This window comes from Schistocerca nitens, chromosome 9, assembly GCF_023898315.1.
Source record: "Schistocerca nitens isolate TAMUIC-IGC-003100 chromosome 9, iqSchNite1.1, whole genome shotgun sequence".
NCBI classification, from domain to species: Eukaryota; Metazoa; Arthropoda; class Insecta; order Orthoptera; family Acrididae; genus Schistocerca; species Schistocerca nitens.
Window position 1 is genome coordinate 76146493 of NC_064622.1, and position 17521 is coordinate 76164013.

Here is a 17521-nt window from a genome sequence, read left to right on the forward strand (position 1 = left end):
ATACGAGGGCAGTTCAATAAGTAATGGAACACATTTTTTTTCTCGGCCAATTTTGGTTGAAAAAACCGGAAATTTCTTGTGGAATATTTTCAAACATTCCCGCTTCGTCTCGTATAGTTTCATTGACTTCCGACAGGTGGCAGCGCTGTACGGAACTGTTAAAATGGCGTCTGTAACGGATGTGCGTTGCAAACAATGGGCAGTGATCGAGTTTCTTTTGGCGGAAAACCAGGGCATCTCAGATATTCATAGGCGCTTGCAGAATGTCTACAGTGATCTGGCAGTGGACAAAAGCACGGTGAGTCGTTGGGCAAAGCGTGTGTCATCATCGCCGCAAGGTCAAGGCAAGACTGTCTGATCTCCCGCGTGCGGGCCGGCCGTGCACAGCTGTGACTCCTGCAATGGCGGAGCGTGCGAACACACTCGTTCGAGATGATCAACGGATCACCATCAAACAACTCAGTGCTCAACTTGACATCTCTGTTGGTAGTGCTGTCACAATTGTTCGCCAGTTGGGATATTCAAAGGTTTGTTCCCGCTGGGTCCCTCGTTGTCTAACCGAACACCATAAAGAGCAAAGGAGAACCATCTGTGCGGAATTGCTTGCTCGTCATGTGGCTGAGGGTGACAATTTCTTGTCAAAGATTGTTACAGGCGATGAAACATGGGTTCATCACTTCGAACCTGAAACAAAACGGCAATCAATGGAGTGGCGCCACACCCACTCCCCTACCAAGAAAAAGTTTAAAGCCATACCCTCAGCGGGTAAAGTCACGGTTACAGTCTTCTGGGACGCTGAAGGGGTTATTCTGTTCGATGTCCTTCCCCATGGTCAAACGATCAAGTCTGAAGTGTATTGTGCTACTCTTCATAAATTGAAGAAACGACTGCAGCGTGTTCGTAGGCACAAAAATCAGAACGAACTTCTCCTTCTTCATGACAACGCAAGACCTCACACAAGTCTTCGCACCCGAGAGGAGCTCACAAAACTTCAGTGGACTGTTCTTCCTCATGCACCCTACAGCCCCGATCTCGCACCGTCGGATTTCCATATGTTTGGCCCAATGAAGGACGCAATCCGTGGGACGCACTACGCGGATGATGAAGAAGTTATTGATGCAGTACGACGTTGGCTCCGACATCGACCAGTGGAATGGTACCGCGCAGGCATACAGGCCCTCATTTCAAGGTGGCGTAAGGCCGTAGCATTGAATGGAGATTACGTTGAAAAATAGTGTTGTGTAGCTAAAAGATTGGGGAATAACCTGGTGTATTTCAATGCTGAATAAAACAACCCCTGTTTCAGAAAAAAAATGTGTTGCATTACTTATTGAACCGCCCTCGTACTTCATAATTTTTTAGAAATTTATGTTCACATTTGAAAAGCCCAGGAAAAAACTACTGTAGGTATGATAAGACAACTGCACCATACGCTAGAGCATCTCAAAGAATATATTTAATAATAATCAGTACACCTCTACATGTAAACCATTTATAGCACCAGGAATATCGAATCTCTATTCAATTTATTGCCATGTTCTTCGTAACATATGCTCCGGCACTGCAGCAATCGCATCATGGTACGACGTCTTATCATAGGAATATCGTCTACTTTGCTTGCATACTTAGGGTCTCTCATGAATACCCATAATAAGAAATCCAGAGATGTAATGTCGGGCAACGTGGTTTCCCAGGCAATGGGTCCTTCGTGTCCGATCCAGCGATTGGAGAATTTCTTATCCAGGAACATGCGAATAGCCGTTGACCAAAGCGACGGAGCTGCAGCTTGTTGAAAGACGATGTTGGGTTGCAAGTGTTGTATCTCAGGGTACATAAACTGTTCCAACATGTCCAGACACATTAGTCTATTCACTGTGTTTTCTGCGTAGAAACACGCACCAACAATCTTTTGTGCTTTAGTCCACACCAGACCTTCAGCTCAGGACTATCATGAACGCTTCATTGATTAAGTGAAGATGTTACAAACCCCAAATTCGAACACTATACCGATTAACCGTTCCTGATACATGAAAGGCTGCATCGCCTGAGAATAAAAACCTTTCCAGGAAACTGTCATTCATGTCAATTCACTGCATCAGATGCGTAGCAAATTGTTGGCATTGTTAGTCGTTCAGCATCAGGTGTGGCAAATTTGCACTTTGTAAGCATACAAACGAAAACGCTTATGTAATACGCGATACAATGTTGCTCAGGGTATCTATATAAGTGCAGATGTATTGACTTCCGTGACCATCTGAAAAACGTTTGTCTCATGTCTTTCACAGTCTCTTCCGAAACATTAAAGTTTACCTCCAGAATGTTTCAGAACGCTTCCAGTGGCCAGAAATTTACGATGCCATTCCTTAATTGTTTTCGCATGGGGTGAATAGCATCCACACGACTTACGATAGCTTCTTTGCCAGTAATCGACGATTTTGTTTCTCCTCAGCACACTACTGCCTGCATGCACTGCTATGGAGTCACCAGTTCCACATTATTCGATCATGCTGCACTCTGGCGGAAACAGTTGGCATGTGTGACGCTGGAATATAAATTCTTTGAGATACTCTAGCATATGATGATACTTCTTTATCTTATCTGCTGTACTTTTTTTCCTGGACTTTCAGAATGTGAGGGATTTGAAAGGACACTGTATTTTCATTTTTCTTCATGGTCGTCGATATGAAATACTCTATGTGAAGAGAATCATTCTCTTTCCATTTTTATTACATCTTAAGATTTCCATGTCTGTTTTTACTCCAGGGTTGTGGTGATTTTATTCTAACAGATGTTCTCCATGTGCTGAGCGGGTACATTCTCTCTTCAGTGCCATTATACGTCCTTTGTACCTCCTATTAAAAATTTTCCAGTCATTCCAGCATATTTCAAGTTGCTGCTATTAAGGTTTAATTAATAAATTCTCTTCTGTTACAGTCTTTAAATTCTTTTGTATTAGCCTATTTCTCTTGAAGGATATTTTAATTCCATATTTTTAAAAGGCTGCTAATAATGTATCTTAGTTAGTTGTGGCGCGTTACGGTATGCTATTTTTTTTCCTGTTGTGGGATACGCTTTCTGGTCAGAACGTATATTGTAAATAAATGTTGTGTGTTATATATCTGGAGTGTTTTCATAGTGTAATTTCCATACTATTTTGCTGTTTGTAACCAATGTTGTGGCTTGTGTTGATTATCATGTTTAGCTATGCTTGATATTTATTTTTTGCTTAGAGGTGTTCTACATAGTCTCCTTACGTCTGTGGTTTGAGTTTTTGAGAATTATCATGTCTGTAGCTGTTTTTTTACTATAAGTACTGGAAGTGTGTATGTATTGTTAATTATTGTCATTTTGAGATCAAGGTAGTATTGTGTCTTCTGTTTTAGTTTCCATACTGAATTGAATTTTGTAATGTATGTTATTTACCTGCAAGTGCAAAACTGCCTACATGTTTTTGTGGGTCGTTTATGAGATCTATTATATTTTCTAAACATATGTGCAAGTACATATTTCTTTTTCCTGTTATTTATGTGAAAACTGTTTCAATATAATTAAGATTTTTTAAATGTTATCCGTATTTTGCAGCTTCAAACGTGACTGTACCCAATACACTCGAGATATGAATTAAAAGACGCCTTCAGTCACAATTTTTCGTGTTTTATTCAGTACACGATCCTTTTCGGACCCTGTGGGTCCATCTTCAGGTGTAAATTCGTCTTAATACATGATTTATTTGTTCTCTTGAATGATATGGTATACGAAATAGTGGAAAGTTGAATGAAGTGATATGTTTGAAAACGATGGAGGAAAAAACGTATGTTCTAGCTAAACCGTTAAAAACGCTATTCTTGGATTATTTGGTGAGTTTACACTCTTCATCTTTTCCAATATTTCGCACATATTTTACGCGTCTGACTTACGAAATTCGTAACCTAACATCAGACCTTTTCGTGACAGGAATATGCATTTCGTCTCATTCAAGAGAACAAATAAAGCAAGTGTTAATACGAATTACACCTGAAGATGGACCCACAGGGTCAGAAATGCTTCGTGTACTGAATAAAACAAGAAAAATTGTGACTGAAGTCGTTTCTTAATTCATACCTCGAGTGTATTAAGATACTTGCTAGTATGTGTGAGACTGACTTTCTGTTGGGATACTAGCCTCTTGTAAGAAAATTTATGTACAGTGAAGTGCATGGTGGAGACACACACTCGACTGTAGATATTTGATGTTCATCTAGACCTACACATGAATCGATAGACACACAAAAAGAACAAAGGTAGGTGATGATTTCAATCCCATAGCTGCAAACAGTAAGATATCCTAAATGTGCTACCATGAAACACCACATGTCTTACAATAAAATACATAGACATAATAAAATACACACAGATAATAAAACACATAGACATAATAAAATACATAGACATAATAAAATACATAGACTGTTTTAAGGACCACTAATGGTGCCTAAAAAATAGGTGAAGCATGTCTGGTTGATAATATAATCACTCCATTGAAAAGACAGATAATGTTCATTGTTATTCACATGATAGACGTAGCTGAAGTAGCACTGAGAAAGAGGTGCTGCAAATATTAACAGTATTACATATATCTCTCTTTTTAAGGCTGGACAAAATCATCTTACAATGATAACTAAAATATAAGTGGATGTTAAAATTTCTGGAGCACACTTGAGCTTCACTACTACTAACACTTACCAATATAGGATACAAATTAAACTATCTACCTTTCATGCAGTCCACCTAGTCTCCGCAGGTAGTGAATGTCACTAAGCTTCACAATATACCTGCAAGAAGTGGACTTCTTTCTTCTGCTATTTTTTTTTTTTGGTATGTAGGTGCTTTGGGTCTTTCTGTTTTAATTCCCTTAATTAGCTCTCAGGCTAAGGGTTTTTAGTGTTGGTTTGCCCTTATATTAAAATATTTATTTTAATGATTTTTGATTCACTTTTTATTAAATAATTCTTGATGATTAGTTTATTCTTTAGTAGTTTTCTTTCGTTTTGTTCTTATTATGTATCTATTCTTATGGTAGTTAAAATATAATTATACATCACTTTTGTACTGATTATTTTAGTTTTACTTCAGGTTAATGAAGTTTTTGAACTCTTTCTTCAATTATTACTGCTAGAGAATCACTTTATTTATCTTCTTATAATTCATTTTTTGTCCATTGTCTTTTGATATTAATGAATAGGTTCTAATGTTAATGTATTAGATAAGCTCATGTTTTTGTTTTCTTCAGGCAAGATTTGTTCCTGCTTTAATTTTAAATTTAAATTGGACTTACGATCAGGAGTATCTACAGGCTGATGTTCATTAACATTTTTATACTGTGGTTGCTAGTTTACCATTTTTAGTAGTTTCTTTGAGGTCTATGATGGTATCAGTACTTTTTATTTTCCTTTGTTATTTCAGTTTGGTTATTTTAATTATTTTCCATTTTATACTATTTTAATCTTAGCTGCTTTAGCGATAGTAGCAATACTTTAAATCCTTCTTTGACTTTATGTGGCTCATGTAGAGGCTTCTATCTGTATCAGCAACATTGTTCTTGGTATTTTATTGAAGGTAGTTGCTTACAGCATTTTTATGTAATAATATTCATTTTGTGGCTTTAAAGTTTAATTATTTTTATTTCACTTGGATTATCATGGGGCATTGCTGTAAGATTTATTTGCGTTAACTTTTGTAAAGTTGATTTAAAGTCTTCAGTTGCTTATTTTTGTTGCCTATATAAGGGTGGTAATTGGTAGTTTAACAACTACAAACTTTTTGGTGGATTCATTACCTTAAATAACTGATCATGGTAATGGTCCTTCTAGTTTGTTTTACTTGCCAAATATTAGTTACAAACGTTGGGCACACAAAGATTATTACCTTATAAGGGAAAAACAATCTCATACCCAGTATAGCACACCATGAGAAAGCCACTCAGTCACAGTGTAGCCATAACCCTACTTCAGATGTTTCATCTGAATCTGTTTGATATATATAAAACTGACTGTATGTGTGTATGCCCAGGATCTCCTCCCAAACCCTGGACTGATTTGAACAAAATTTGGTACAGGAACATCACGCCACATGAATATTAGCAAATGAACAAAAAGGTTTACCAGTCCCTGGTATATAGGCTGCCTTACATGATAGGCCTATTGCTGGGAACAATATCAGCCTGCCCCATGACCTGCTTTCCAGGGTAGCCTATATGCTAGGAGCAGGAAAAGTTTCCCAGGCTGCCCTGCATGACAGGCATGATGTGTTGCGGTAGTATCACCCCGTCTGGCGTGACTGTTTGTATGTCAGGGGCAAATAAATTATTTTCAGCCTGCCTTCAGTTATGTTGTGGGAATAGCATCAGCCTACTTCATTGATCCGTTTTGCAGGGCCTATATATGCTGATGAGTATGGCTAATGACAGGTTGAAATCGTTAGAGCAAGGGATGGATGGAGTGAGGGAATGAGGAAATGGACAGTGAGAAGAGAGGAGTGGAAGATGTATGAGGATGGTGTAGTGGGCAGGTGGAAAAGGAAGAGGTGAGATGGAGATTAGAGAGAGAGTGAAGTAAGTGGTCAAAGAGGGGGGGGGGATAAGATGAAGAAACAGAGAAAGAGGGGAGGAAGTAGATAGAGACGGAAAGAAAAGGACACATGGAGGAAGAGGTGGAAAAATGGTTCAAATGGCTCTAAGCACTATGGGACTTAACATCTGAGATCATCAGTTCCCTAGACTTAGAACTACTTAAGCCTAACTAACCTATGGACATCTCACACATCCATGCCGAGGCAGGATTCGAACCTGCGACCATAGCAGCAGCGCGGTTCCGGACTGAAGCGCCTAGAACCGCTTGGCCACGGCGGCCGTCAGAGTTGGACGGATTGGAGGAGGAAGAGGTGTGTTCAGTATGCATGCTGAATGCATATGTTGGCATAGCTGCAGGGAAAAGGCTAGTTTTCTCTGTTTTCTGATTTGATGAGACAGTTCTATTCCTCAGTAGCCACTCCATAGAACATCGTTGATGAGCTGCTCACTGATGCAGTGCCCATCAGCGCCAATGTTCTAGCTATACAGGTCGATTTCCGTCGGAGTTTGCAAAACTTGCCCAGCACACAGAGAACCCAACACACAGAGTTTAACTCCTTTGCATTTTTAATGCATACATTTAATAGCTCCATTGGAGGCTTCTAGCATTACATGACACTTACCTGTCTTAACAGCCTTCCTACACTTTACACAATTGTTCCATTTACTCGATGGTAGAGCACAGATTTATCCAAAATATTGTACACGATACATATGAATACTTCTATATCATTGTTTGGGTACTGATTATTCAAAATACCTGTCAATGACTCCATTCATTGTAAGGAATAATTGTTATTGTGGCGATCATCAGTTCAAAGACTAATATTTAACTCTTCTCCAATCTACCTAGAAATCTCCATCACTACATAAGTGCTATAAACTACATCCATATGAAGATGCTTATTGTATTTAAGGTTTACTGCATCACGGACATCCTAAGTCCTCATGTGTTGTGTTATGGCTTGTAGTGAATAATAAAGAAATAACCAAACTGAAATAACGAAGGAAAATAAATGGTTCTGATGTCATCATAAACCGCAAAAAAACCACTAAGAAAGGTAAACTAGCAACCAAAGTATAAAAAAAATTGAATAAAGAGCAGCAGGTAATACTCCTTTTCATAAATGCAATCTAAATTTAAAGATAAAGTAGGAACAAATCCTGCCTGAAAAAAAGTGAGCTTAAGCTAGTAAATAAGCATTAGAACCAATTCATTTATATTAAAACAGAATAAACAAAACATGAAAAATACGAAAATAAATAAAGTGAATCTCTAGCAGTAATAATTAAGGAAAGAATTCAAAAACTTCATAAACTTGAACTAAAACTAAAATAATCAATACCAGAGTGATTTATAATTATATTTTAATTAGTATAAGAATAGACACACATCCTAAAAGCAAACCTAAAGAAAACCATTAAAAATAAACCAATCATCAAGAATTATTTGATAAAAAGAGATCGCTAATATAAATATTTTAATTTTAAGACAAACTTAAATAAAATAACCACCGGCACGTGAAGGAATTTTGGGAATTAAAATACACAGACCTAAATCACCCGCAAACAAAAAAAGCAGAAAAAAGAAATTCACCTCTTATGGATGTATTGTGAGGCTGACACATGTTACCTGAGTTATATCCGCTATCGGTGCAGACTATGTGGACTGCAGGCGAGGTTGATAGACTGATTGGTATCCTATATTAGTAAGTAGTAGTGGTGGTGAAGTTCATGTCCTCCCAGATAATTTTAACAACCACTTATATTTCGGTTATCATTGTAAGATGATTGTGTCCAGCCTTAAAAAGAGATATACATGTAATACTGTTAATATTTGCAGCTCTTCTTTCTCAGTGCTACTTCAGCCTCGTTTATCATGTGAATAACGAAAAACATTACCTGTCTTTGCCAACTCAATGATTATTTTTTGACTAAACAGATTTCACTTGTTTTTTAGGGACCATCGTAGGTCTACAAAAAAAACATTTATGTGACTATATATTTCATTATATGATATTTTACTGTTTGCACATTTAGGATGTCGAAGTGTTTGCAGTTATCGGATTGCGATTAATCACTAATTTTTGTTCGTTTCGTGTGTCCGTTGATTCACGTGCAGGCCTAGATGAACATCTGAAGATCGACAGTTGATTGTGTGTTTCCACTGTGCATTTCACTGTAAATAAATTTTCTTACAAAAGGTTAGCCTCGCAATGGAAAATCATTCTCGTATATACTAGCAAATATCTTAATGATACTGAAACAGTTTATCACATATAATCGAAAAAAAGAAATATGGTATCTCAAGGACATCCTGCGTCCTCGTGTTTTTCATCTCATGCTACAGCATCGTGGCGTCATTTTTCAACAGGACAATGCTCGCTCACACATGGAACGTGCCTGTATGGAATGTATGCGTGATACTGACGTGCTCCCATAGCCGGCAAGATCTCCAGATCAGCCTCAGATGGAACAAGTGTGCGACCAGCTCGGATGTCAACTGTGTCCCAACGCCGGTATACAGGCTATTAAGCTCCATTCATAACACTCACAGGCCAGCTTGCTACAGGACACCCTTCCCACTCAAATCAGAACTTACGTGCAGGGCAGTCGGATCATAGTGATCCGTTGGGATAATACTCTGGATCTTTTGAAGAATTTGACTTGATTTTGTAATCGCTAAAATAACATCACCTGCCCTCCCAACACGCGACGTTCATTTCGTTTCCTCTTCCCTTCTGGCTACTTCACTTCTTTTTCCAGGCAGTGCGATGCAGAATACTGCCATATTACGAAAGTGTCTCTGAAGATATACCTATCCGAAAAATATTGGACCATCTACCAACTACCCTCCTAAAATCCAGGAAACCTATATGGGAAGACTAAGTCCTCAAATTCCCAGAAAGGACGACATAACAAGGGAATGGAGGCAATACTGGTCGCTGAATAATCACCATCCTCTCATCACTGATTTTGATCCTTCGATACCGGTGGAAGGAATGCAAATGCCCAGAAGAACTTGGTGCAGACTTAATCGTGTGAGGACTAACCACGGCAGGTGTGAGGCCCTTCTCCACAAATGGAAACTCACTGATGACCCACGATGCGACTGTGGTGCAGAAGAACAAACAGTCCCTCACCTGATCTTCGAATGTCCTGCGAGGAAGTTTGAAGGAGAATGGAGGGATATCATGAATGCTACTCCACGTACTGTTCAGTGGGTGACCTGCTTAGATGTGGACTTGTAATAGCTACAGTGGCTGTCACCCTAATCTTTCGTATATTGTTGTTTGCAATCAATCATTTAATAATATATTTGTAATTCGTTTATTATATTAATTAATAGTATGTGTGCAATTTTACTCTGTAGATGCCATACGCTAAATAAATAAATAACGAAAGTGAAACATTCATATATTGTACTTGAGGAGTAAAAGTGTGTGTCTGAGAAATTTTGAAGGATTTGCATAGAATCATGTATTAAATTCTCAGAAGGAGAGGAACGAAGCTCGTGAGAGAACGATGCCGCTCATGAATCTGATGGTTCAAGTAAAATAATCTTTCTAGAATGAGATCTTCACTCTGCAGCGGAGTGTGCGCTGATATGAAACTTCCTGGCAGATTAAAACTGTGTGCCCCACCGAGACTCGAACTCGGGACCTTTGCCTTTCGCGGGCAAGTGCTCTACCAACTGAGCTACCGAAGCACGACTCACGCCCGGTGCTCACAGCTTTACTTCTGCCAGTACCTCGTCTCCTACCTTCCAAACTTTGCAGAAGCTCTCCTGCGAAACTTGCAGAACTAGCACTCCTGAAAGAAAAGATATTGCGGAGACATGGCTTAGCCACAGCCTAGGGGATGTTTCCAGAATGAGATTTTCACTCTGCAGCGGAGTGTGGGCTGATATGAAACTTCCTGGCAGATTGAAACTGTGTGCCCGACCGAGACTCGAACTCGGGACCTTTGCCTTTCGCGGGCAAGTGCTCTACCAACTGAGCTACCGAAGCACGACTCACGGCCGGTGCTCACAGCTTTACTTCTGCCAGTATCTCGTCTCCTACCTTCCAAACTTTACAGAAGCTCTCCTGCGAAACTTGCAGAACTAGCACTCCTGAAAGAAAGGATATTGCGGAGACATGGCTTAGCCACAGCCTAGGGGATGTTTCCAGAATGAGATTTTCACTCTGCAGCGGAGTGTGGGCTGATATGAAACTTCCTGGCAGATTGAAACTGTGTGCCCGACCGAGACTCGAACTCGGGACCTTTGCCTTTCGCGGGCAAGTGCTCTACCAACTGAGCTACCGAAGCACGACTCACGGCCGGTGCTCACAGCTTTACTTCTGCCAGTACCTCGTCTCCTACCTTCCAAACTTTACAGAAGCTCTCCTGCGAAACTTGCAGAACTAGCACTCCTGAAAGAAAGGATATTGCGGAGACATGGCTTAGCCACAGCCTAGGGGATGTTTCCAGAATGTTTCGCAGGAGAGCTTCTGTAAAGTTTGGAAGGTAGGAGACGAGGTACTGGCAGAAGTAAAGCTGTGAGCACCGGGTGTGAGTCGTGCTTCGGTAGCTCAGTTGGTAGAGCACTTGCCCGCGAAAGGCAAAGGTCCCGAGTTCGAGTCTCGGTCGGACACACAGTTTTAATCTGCCAGGAAGTTTCAAAATAATCTTTCTTTAACGTCACAGTCTTCTTCATATTGAATTTATGATTAGCATAGCTAGAAAATAAATGGACAAATTAGTTATTGAAAACGTTATCAGAATTAAGGGACAAATCCTTTAGTACACCACAAACACTTAACGTGACGACACTGGATTGAGTGGAATCGTTATATGCTGGAATGACAAATGTCATGGAATGCCTCTAAATATCGTGTCTGACGTCCTTTTTCCCCGCTCAGTGCACCAGCTCGACGTGGTACTAGCTCAACAAGTCGTTGGACCAGCAGATATAATGAGTCAAGCCGTCTATAATGGCGAAAGTGTCGCCGGTGCAGGATTTTGTGCATCGACTGATCTCCCAATTATGTCTCATAAATGTCGGTGGGATTCATGCTGGGAGATCTGCGTGGTCAAATCATTCTCTCGATTTGCCCAGAATGCTCTTCAAACCAACAATGAACAATTGCGGCCCATTGACAAGGCACATTGTCGTCCATAAAAGTTCCATCGTTGTTTGGAAACATGAGTCCATGAGTGGCTGCAAATGGTCTCCAAGCAACGAAACATAGCCAGAAGACCCAGTCCATTCCCATATGGACACAGTCCACACCATTATGGAACCACCACCAACCTGCACACAGCCTTGTTGACAACTTGGCTACATGCCATCGTGGGGTGAGCACCACAAACGAATCCTAACATCAGCTCTTACAAATTGAAACTGCAGCTCATCTGACCAGGCCACAGTTTTATAGTCGTCTAGAGTCCAACCGATATGATCAAGGGACCAGGAGAGGCGCGGCAGGCGATGTCGCACTGTCGGCAAAGGCAGTCGCATCGGTTGTCTGTTGCCGTAGCCCGTTAACGCTGAATTTTGCCGCACTGTCCTAACCGACAAATACGTCGTGAGTCCCATATTGATTTCTGCGGATACTTCTGGCAGTCCACTGAAACACCAATATTACCGACGTCGCTGTTGTCATCGTCACTGCTGTCACTGCCATTTGTGTCCACAAACGCATCTTCTTCAACAGGAAACTTCGACAGTGCTGGATCGCCAACGTCAAAATCTTCCTCAATAAAGTTAAGTTACCCGTTCTTCGACGTCTACAGTGTCGTGCCATCCCACTGGTTGACGGTAAAGGATGCATTCGACCTTAAACTATTTATCTTGGAACCGCATGTGTTGAAAAAAATTGGAAATACCAAAAACACAACACATTACCATGCCTAATACTGTGTAGCAAACACGTTGCAATTAAAAACCGCTTTCACTCGACTCAGAACGAATAAATAAGGCTCCTGTATAGTTTTCAAGGGAATATCGTACCACTCTACCTGTAAAATACTCGCAACTGTAACTAACGATGAAGACGTGGATAGCGGTCACGGACACTTCTCTCCAAAGTAGACCGAAAATGCTCATTAATAGTGATATCTGGTGATTGTGGAGGCCGGGGTAGACGTCACAGTTCATCCTCGTGCTCCATAAACCACTCCTGGAAGATGGGAGCTGTATGATCAGGATCCCTGTCGTTTTGCAGCGTAGCATTACAGTAGGGGAACAAACACTGTACCATAAGCTGGATCTATTCAGCCAAAATTGTCACATACTCCAGAATGAGATTTTCACTCTGCAGCGGAGTGTGCGCTGATATGAAACTTCCTGGCAGATTAAAACTGTGTACCCGACCGAGACTCGAACTCGGGACCTTTGCCTTTCGCGGGCAAGTACTCTACCAACTGAGCTACCGAAGCACGACTCACGGCTGGTACTCACAGCTTTTATTCTGCCAGTACCTCGTCTCCTACCTTCCAAACTTTACAGAAGCTCTCCTGCGAACCTGCAGAACTAGCACTCCTGAAAGAAAGGATATTGCGGAGACATGGCTTAGCCACAGCCTGGGGGATGTTTCCAGGAGAGCTTCTGTAAAGTTTGGAAGGTAGGAGACGAGGTACTGGCAGAAGTAAAGCTGTGAGTACCGGGCGTGAGTCGTGCTTCGGTTGCTGAGTTGGTAGAGCACTTGCCCGCGAAAGGCAAAGGTCCCGAGTTCGAGTCTCGGTCGGGCACGCAGTTTTAATCTGCCAGGAAGTTTTCATTGTCACATACTGCTTGTCAGTAATGCTATCTTGCAGAGTAACCATGGGGGCAGTGGTACACCACGGTATGGCTGCCCAAACGTTCACAGAACGCTCGCCACGTTTCACTCTTGGGTCGTAAACACTGCCAGAATTTGCAAACAGTCTGAAACAAAACTCATCCGAACAAATAACTTTCTTCCATTAGTCGATAGATCAGGTTTTATGGCTTCGATACGACGTTTTTCTATTACGGGCATTATGCAAATGCTGATGTGTGGTTTTGTAATTACAGCTCTCTGCTTATAGAGTTCCCCTTGCGTTGTTTTAGTGCTGGTAGGGTTGGCGAGTGCGACGTTCGTTTCTGCAACGAGTTTTGCAGTTGTTGTCCTCTCACTTTTCGTCAAAATCCTACTCAATGGCTGTCCGTCACGATCACTTAATACGCACTGAGCCGTGTGCGGCTCTCGTTCTTCCCGTTCATAACTTGGCGTCTTGTAATAGCGGTAGTGGCGTCTCGTTTCCTTCTTGTGTTAATGGCACCACTGAGTTTGCTGGTGTTGTTTGTCCGCGAGTGGCAGCAGCAGCGGCTATCGATAGCCAGTACTGTGGTACTATCTTTGGTGCCGCGGCTAGTATTTCCGGTCTTCGTGTGTGTCAGGCAGTTCGGCTTCGGACGGAGCAGCGAGGAGGTCCGCAGCGCGAGGGCAGGCCAGGACCGCTTCCGGCGTGCAGACACTGTCGGATACAGTTGCTGTAGCCGACGACCGAACCCAGGATGTTTGAAGTAGAGTGAACCCTATTCAGTAGTGAAACCTCTACTGTTTGTGATCTCGCTGTTTGTGTGTTGCTCCTCCCATGGTCGGTGAAACCAACCGCAACAAGTGGAGTCTGTCAGGTTGGCGGAAGCTATTAGCCACCTTCTGCTGCTTGATGATAGCTTAGATTTAGCGCTATTATTGCTGAAGTGCATCCAGCGGTACCTTACTGCCTAGCGGCCGCTAATGCCCCAGTTACGTGCCTTGGAGTTTAGTGTATTTTGCGGCAGTGTACTTTTCCTCGTCTTGCCCATGCTGTCCGGCATGGCATGTACGAGGTGTGGCTAGAAAAAAACCGGACTAGTACTGGTGAAACAATAAAACGAATGCAATAAGGCTGAAAGTCGCGTGGCCTGTCACGTGACTCTCGCTCCGCCTACTGCTCGAGTTTCATCTGCCTCCTGCACTCAGTCTGCCCGAGGCGTCTGTTTTAAGTAGTTGACGTTTTGTCTGTGCGTCGGAAAATGTTGAGTGTACAGAAAGAACAGCGTGTTAACATCAAATTTTGTTTCAAACTAGGAAAATCTGCAAGTGAAACGTTTGTAATGTTACAACAAGTGTACGGCGATGATTGTTTATCGCGAACACAAGTGTTTGAGTGGTTTAAACGATTTAAAGATGGCCGCGAAGACACCAGTGATGACACTCGCACTGGCAGACCATTGTCAGCAAAAACTGATGCAAACATTGAAAAAATCAGTAAACTTGTTCGACAAGATCGCCGTTTAACAATCAGAGTAGTGTCTGAGTTAACAGTAGTTGACAAGGAAAGTGTTAGGCAGATTCTTCATGAAAGTTTCAACATGAACAAAGTGTGTTCAAAAATGGTTCCAAAGTGTCTCACAATTGAACAGAAGCAACGCCGAAGAATGACTTGTTCTGACATCCTGGAAAACATTGAAAGTGATCCCACCTTCTTACAAAATGTTATTACTTGCGACGAATCGTGGTTTTTTACTTACGATCCCGAAACTAAACGCCAATCGATGCATTGGAAAACTCCTGGTTCTCCACGGCAAAAAAAAGCACGAATGTCAAAATCGAAATTCAAGGCAATGATGATTGTTTTTTTTTTTTACATCAAAGGGATTGTGCACATTGATTGGGTACCAGAGGGACAAACAGTGAATCAGCATTACTACATTAGCGTCCTGGCTACCCTACGTGAGCGAGTACGGAGAAAACGGAACGATTTGTAGAGAAAAAAGTCATGGATCCTTCACCAAGACAATTCCCCAGCTCACAGTGCGTTGTCAGTGAAGACGTTTTTGGCAAAACACATTCCCATCTTAGATCATCCACCCTACTCACCTGATTTGGCACCTGTGACTTTTTTCTTTTCCCTAAAGTCAAGTCAGCTTTGAAAGGAACTAGATTTGAGATTGTTTAAGCAGTAAAAGAAAAAGCGACGGAAGTAATGTATGGACTTACCGAAAATGATCTGCAGCATTGCTATGAACAGTGGAAAATTCGTATGGAGCGGTGTAGAGACCGAGGAGGAGAGTACATTGAAGGAGATAACATGAAATTGTAAATAATTGTAAATAAATGTTTTTTCCAGCATCAGTCCGGTTTTTTTCTAGCCGCACCTCGTAATTTGACAGCTTTTTTGATTGGGGTATGGGTAATTATTTTCCTTGTCTACGTGGGTCATAGTGGTTCCTTCTGCCTTTTGGTGTTTTAAACACTGGATTCTGGAGACGCAGTGCTGTCTGTCACTTCACTCTCGCATGAATTATTCCATCTTTGTACTGGTTATCTGGCGTTTGATGTATTTACTAAGAAGGTTAATCGGCGTTTAAACCGTCTCTAGTTTGAGTTCCCTCCTTAGGTGAACATTATTCTTGGCTGCCTGTCTCACCGCTTACACAGCTGTAGTTACCTTCCTCAGATCGATCCAGGGAGCACTATCTGTGGATCACTCCGTCTTACTTGGTCAAGTGGTTACAATAGTTTAAAATTTACGCTAATATTATAACGTGTAATTGCCTTCCTCACTTTCAATTCAGGCCTACAGCCGTTAATTGTTTGGAACACTGCTTGTGGCTTTCAGCCGGCAAATAATTTTCAATTCTGTTCTAATAAGGTCTTCAGCCGTCACTATAGCCTGTTACAGTTTGTTAAGATTGTTTTAAAATGTTTTAGTTTTTTTTAACATGTAACTGCCTCCTTACTTGTAATTCAGATCTTCAGCCGTTGTGTAATCTGAAATTCCTTGTGGCCTTCAGCCGTCAAATAATTTTGAATCCTTTCTTAATCAGGCCTTCAGCCATTAATTGTTTATAACATTGCTTGTAGCCTTCAGCCGACATATCATTTTCAATTCTGTCTTAATAAGGCCTTCAGCCGACATTATAGCCTGTTGCAATTCGTTAAGATCGTTTACAAAAGTTTTAGTATTTTTTAACATGTAACTGTCCACTTTACTTGTAATTCAGGCCTTCAGCCGTTGTGTGTTCCGAAATTGCTTGTGGCCTTCAGGCGACAGATAATTTTGAATTTTTCAGCCGTTGGTAGTGTGTAACATTGGTTGCGGCCTTCAGCCGACAAATAATTTTCAATTCTGTCTTGATAAGGCCTTCAGCCGTCACTGTAGCTTGTTACATTTTATGATTGTTTAAAGGAATTTTACTATTGTTTAACGCGTAATTGCCGTCTCCACTTGCAATTCAGGCCTTAATCTGTTAAGCATTCTGAAGTTACAGCCGATTAAAAAAAAAAATTGAATTCTTTCTTAGTAAGGCCTTCAGCCGTCAGTGTAGTAAAATCTTTTAAAATGATTGTTGAAAGTTATTTCTTCAAATAAAGTGTATTTGTTTACTGTAGCCAACGGTAGCTGATGACTGCCCCATCCAGAATCGTTGCCTTATCCTGCCTCTCCCAGACTACGAGAATACAAGTACTTTCGTCCGTGTTGTGACTTAGCGGATGATACTTTTCTGCTTTCCCTATGTGCGGTACAAAACTTGGATACCGTGCATCTTCAAACACCATACACTTCGGCTACCTAGATTACCGAAGCACCTACCGTTTCTACAATTTGAAATTGTCCGACTTCACTCAGATCCGACATAATACGGTCACACAAGCAGACAGAAAACTGTGCCGACCACGACTGGCGCGACTGACACTTGAAACGTACTGATGACGTTATGCAGCTGCCTTCCAAGGTCATATACAACAGTTACGCCTGCAAACTTGACTAGCATCAACGCTTATGTTCAAACATACGTGTCTCCCGTTACTGTTTGTCCAAGAGCTGCATGTGTATGCAAATCACACTGTTCATACCAAAATACACCGAAGCGCCAAATAAACTGCTACAGCATGCGTATTCAAATACAGAAATGTG